The sequence below is a fragment of the Rhamphochromis longiceps genome, linkage group LG5, assembly GCF_057381845.1.
Source record: "Rhamphochromis longiceps isolate RC_006_pf linkage group LG5, R_longiceps_female_GT1.1, whole genome shotgun sequence".
NCBI classification, from domain to species: Eukaryota; Metazoa; Chordata; class Actinopteri; order Cichliformes; family Cichlidae; genus Rhamphochromis; species Rhamphochromis longiceps.
Genome location: NC_140561.1, coordinates 2,496,801 through 2,502,443, shown reverse-complemented (window position 1 = coordinate 2,502,443; position 5,643 = coordinate 2,496,801). Strand labels below are relative to the sequence as shown.

Below are 5,643 nucleotides of genomic sequence, written 5' to 3'. Positions count from 1 at the left end.
GAGAGACACATACACTGGGACACACCCACAAAGACGTGACTGGGAAAACAGGCAAGTAAGACTGGAGACAAGAGACTTTACAGGAGATGCTGGGGAGGACAGACAGAGGCAAGACCCAGACAACCAGGACACGAAAGGCAAAAGACTAAATGAACAAGTACCTAAGAACTAGAAACACAAACCATGAAACAAAGAGCCACAAGAAAATTAAACTACACTGTAAACCCCAACAGTCTGACTTATAGTTTGTGGCTATAACAATTGAAATTCCTCACAAAGTTGAAAGAACTTAAAACTTTTGTTCGGTTAATGATTCAAACAGTTATAATTGTACATGGCTTAGAAGTTAAGAGTAAATACTGCTTTCTTAATTATGATTTTTGAGTAAATGTTTTTTTCCCCGAGCTCCGCATGTGGACGTCATGACGTTTTCTCTCCAACCTGAACGACGTTGACAGAAAATTCTGTTCAATATGGCTGCCCTTCTCGAGCGACTGGAGAACACATTTGGAGAAACTTGAAAGTAAGACGGAACCTTCGTTATGTTTATTTTTTCCGTAAAAAAGCAAGTATATTAATATGTTGCAGCCAATAACTTGTTTTCGAATGCGCTGTTGTGTTAAAAAGCACAGACCCAGGTGGTGAATAGTTGTTCGCGCTCTTTTTCAAACATAGATTATGTCGTCAGTTTTACAGTTTTAACCGATTAAAACAGTTTTACTAAGAATCACACATAAAGGGTCTTAGTGATATTTTAACGACCCCTTGCCAACGCAAGAAAGTTGGCGTTTTTACAACAACAGCCTCATTGTTCGGCAGGTTTTTTTTCTTCTCATTAGCATCATTGAAATGTGGCTTAGCTAGCAGTGGCAACTTCTATCTAAAACAATTGAAATATAGCAAGGTGTTGTATATTTAGTGTGCTAATAAGGTTTTCAATTTTATTTTTTCTTCCAAGGCTGAAGACCAAAGACAAAAAGACAGAAGAAAAAAAAAAAAATTCAGACTGCAATTAATTTCAGGTGGAGACAGTAAGCACAGGTAAGTTGAAAGATCTATTGAAGAGACCATTCTTCATGGCCATTAAAACATTTTTAGGTTAAAAGACCTGTGTCATGAATCGCTGTGCGGCAGGCAGGAGTTGGACCCAAAATGCAGGACTCAGACGATGAACTCAAAATCACAGCTTTAATTGCTGGTCACAGAAAACGAGCATACAAAACTAAACTGGGAAAATATAAACTCACAGCTTGCAGAGAGGCACACGAGGAAACACACAGCTTGAGGGACAACGCAGCACTGACTCAGAGAAACACAGGGTTTAAATACAATGGGAAGTAACGAGGGGAATGAGACACAGAAGGAGAGCACAGCTGGGAGAAATCAGAACTGACGAGACAAGGGAGCAACGTAGGATACACTCACATGAGACACAGACCTTCAAAGTAAAACAGGAATTAGCACAGATGCAAACTAGACTAGGGGAGACAGAGCAACTAAGAAACACAGAGGGCAGCTACCAAATACTCAGAACTAAACAGAATACAAGAACACCAAACTAAGACACTACACTAAAGAACAAGCTGGGACAACAAAGAGCACTAAGAACATAATACAAAAAACTCAGAGGCACAAGAAACTCAAAACACTGGGTCACTGACCCAGGACCGTGACAACCTGTTTTTTTTTTAATCATGCCCTGGCTTTGTCACACTGAATCATGTTGAAAAGATCTATTTTCATGGCTCCCCCCATTACCATTTCCTTGTACTTCTTTCTACCAGTCTATTTTATTTTGTGACATTAACATCTTAAATGTACCCCTAATTATTAATAGCTGTGTTAGTATTTATAATGCTTTTTTTTTTTATCATGTGCAGATCTACCAAGGGTCAGTGGCACAGTTCACCTTTTGTGGTAAGTTATAACACTTCATATGTGGTCACATAAGTAAGTTGTTTCATCAGTTGTTCAGTTCTTATAAAATGTTGTATAATTGTACCAAATCACTGAGGATACATCCAATGTGTAAATCACAATCAACAATTTTACTGTGATATTCGCTCGTGTTTAGAGAATCTCCATTATCTTTGTTACTGAGTTTCCATTTTTGTAGGGCCAAATTTGTATTAAAAATTAATATTTTCATATGATGTGAAATGACTCAATCATTTCTAATTTTTAGAAGAAACCATTCATTAAGTCCCTTAAGGTGAAGATTTCATATATTGATAATGATAAAATTAACACAAATTAAAAGTTTCACTGATAAACACACAATGTTTCCTTGCTTTGAACCCCATGTTCTATATAGATTACAGCTCTGATCTGGAGAACACTATTTTAAAATACTGTGGAGGGTTTTTGTCAAATGATTAAGAAACAGACTCTCTGTCACATAAGACAGAAAGGTTGTATCTTAAAAGAAAAGTCTCCAAAATTTAGTAGAGTCTGATGTCATGCAGTTTCATAAACATGTATTCTCCCCAAAGAATGACACCTGAAAACTTTGCGTTAAAGGAACTTTTCTTTTCCCTTTTTAGGAGGCGCCTGATATCAACGTGAAACGCACTGCAGTACTTCGTGCCCTTCCTGTATATCTGTGGGAGGAGGACCCAGAATTCTTTTAGACATGTAATGTAAGTGTATTTTTGCATTACTTAAATTCTGCCAGTAAGATAAAATGCTATGGATTTTTTTAAATACAATTTAATACCCTAGAAGCTACCAAATTGTACAAACAAAATACCCTCCCTTTAGAAAACCCTCACACACACACACACAGGTCAGGAGCAGGGCACAGGCGTATCACAGCACTATGGCTATGCTGCAGGTGGCCCAAAAACCAGGCTGAAGTCAAGATTTAGTTTCTTTTTGAGATAAAGTCATGAAATAAAAAATTACTTTTTTTTTAGAAAAATAACAAAAATACAAATTATGTAATGCAAGAAGCTAACATGTTAATGTACATTTTTCAAAAAAGTAGAGTACCCTAACTCGTTACAAAGTAACCCACTACACTGCTGAATTTTTTGCTAGATTACAGGTCATGCTTGTCACATTCTCTCAAACTAAGCTTACTTATTTAATTGGGGCGATCGTGGCTCAAGAGTTGGCAGTTTGTCTTGTAATCAGAAGGTTGGCGGTTCGAGCCCCGGCTCCGACAGTCTCGGTCGTTGTGTCCTTGGGCAAGACACTTCACCCGTTGCCTACTGGTGGTGGTCAGAGGGCCCGCTGGTGCCAGTGTCCGGCAGCCTTGCCTCTGTCAGTGCGCCCCAGGGTGGCTGTGGCTACAATGTAGCTGCCATCACCAGTGTGTGAATGTGTGGATGACTGAATGTGTAAAGCGCTTTGGGGTCCTTAGGGACTAGTAAAGCGCTATACAAATACAGGCCATTTACCATTGATACTGTGTCTATTCCAGGCGGACGCATTGGATGAGTCGACCCTCATTGACCCTCCAGTTGCCCTTCTCACTGTGGTTACCGACAGCGCTTCCCAGTCCAGTCCATTTTACTTCCTCAAGCATGGCTGTTGTGGTGAAAGGCGACTAGGTGATGCGTGATATTCCCAGATTTGCAGATGCATTTGCTTTATTGTTTGGCTTGATCTATGCTCTGCATTTAGACTACCCCAGGAAGCTGGTTCACACATTTGCCTTAGTCCAAAATATCTTCATGGGGCTTGATGACGGCAAACCCCTGAAACCCCTGGCTACATGCTCTTAAGGAATATAAGGCAATGTTTGTTAGGACACGCACTCTGTTACTGAGCACTTTGTTTGAAGCACTTTAAGCACTTTAAGTTTACTACAGGCTTTGGGTGGATTTAACTCCATCAGTTTACCTAATTTTCCTATACTTGACTGCCTTATCTGGTTATTTGGAAGCTGATCGTCTTTGTACCCATTTTAAAAAAAATGTTTTTCATTTCTATTTTTAAAAAAAGTGATTAGTATTTGACTTTTTGTTTTGCATTTTTGTGTATTTTGAGAAAGATGCAATTAAGACTGATGTCGTCATTTTATAAAAAGATAAATGTTCTACACAGAATTTATAATGCTCCCTTTATGGTGCCGATGTCCATGTTAGTGGTTTTATAAAAACATTTGTGATGTTTTTAAATTTTCATGAAAAAATGTTAAATAAACAAAATGTAAAGTAACTGAATTTCCGTACTTTTTTTTTTTAGTAGTCTATATTATATATAGACTATATATTATTACTATATATAGATATTTGTTTCAATGTTTGAGTGTATACACTCAAACATTGAAACATGAATATATTTTAATTAATAATCAGATAATTTGAGTTTAGGTTGTAATATAATTGCATTGTGTTGCATCAAAATAACAAACTACAAGAAACACAAAAATATTGAAATTAAAGTATACAGTCTTTGAGTAAAGCTCAATTTATAAAATATAAAATATAATTTTAAATTTTTAGGTTAACAATAAATACAAATTTTGAGTACCCCCATACTTAGAAGAGATGAGTTTGTGTACTTAAATCTTTTGAGGTAATCAGTTTCCACAAAAGTTTTAAGTTCAGTCAACTTGTTCGGGTTTACAGTGTACACCGGTCCCTCGGTATAAAGCGGTGCACCTTTCATGGCCTCGCTGTTTCGCAAATTTCTTTTGTGTGCAATTTTGCAATTTTCATTCGATAATACTGGACTTTCTACAAAGGTTTGAACTTTTAGAGTGTTTAAACCATAGAAAAGTGCGGACATGTTCGAGCCTGTCGGAGAAAAGTCTATAAAGTGTGTAGTTAGAGGTTTTACAGCCATAAAACATCTATAATAATAGTAAAAAAAAAAAAAAGTTGGCTACTTTGCGGATTTCACCTATCGCGGGTTATTTTTAGAATGTAACTACCGCCATAAACGAGGGACCGCTGTATACCAAACCGAGACAATTAAACAGATCACCACAACAAAAGTCCATAAACCAAAACACTGGGTCACGGGTACGCTAACAGAGAAGATGTAGTGTCTTTTTTTCTACCTCTGTTTATCATGCATACCACACGATCTGGGATTACATTTTGATGCTCTAGCTTTCTGAGCAGTAAAAGGCTATTAGCATCTTAGAAGGGTGTCTCTTTTTGGCAGTGAACACAGTTGCTGCTGGGCCTTTTGTGATGGCAGTGGTGTTGAGGTATTGAGTCCTGGAAAAATTTGAAAACCAATTGAAATGTGAACTCAGGAACTCCACACAAACACATAAGTTCAGGATGCAGGTTCCACCAGAAACCTTATTTTGTCTGATCATTTCCCAATAATGTTCAAATTTACAGTATGGATTACACAGCAGTGGGGAATACATCTCACTGCAGTAGTCTTTCAGAAAGTGCTGTAACTAAACTTGTGCCAACACAGTACAGAGCAGGTACCTAAACTATATTAACGAGATGATCAAAGAGTTACATCCTCACTGCATTTGACTCTGAATACTGTGGCTCCTCTGAAAAAGAAAGAATCAAATCAGAAATACTTGACTCCCTGGCATGACATTAAGATAACCAGTAAGCTGGAGAAGAAATGGCATCTCACTAATTAAAATCTAATATTAATTTAGCCTGGAAAAATAGTTTTTTGCTCTATTAAAAAGCCCCCCATAAAGCTAGAACATCTTAC

General features: G+C 37.4%; 1 long non-coding RNA gene across 1 annotated transcript; it reads left to right on the top strand.

Annotated features, from left to right (window-relative positions):
• The first annotated feature begins 1,197 nt into the window (after window positions 1–1,197).
• LOC146669046 (uncharacterized) lies at window positions 1,198–3,903 on the top strand. Its single transcript, XR_014911842.1, has 3 exons — window positions 1,198–1,917; window positions 2,544–2,639; window positions 3,425–3,903. It is a non-coding gene; the product is annotated as an uncharacterized LOC146669046 (long non-coding RNA).
• Window positions 3,904–5,643: the final 1,740 nt, after the last annotated feature.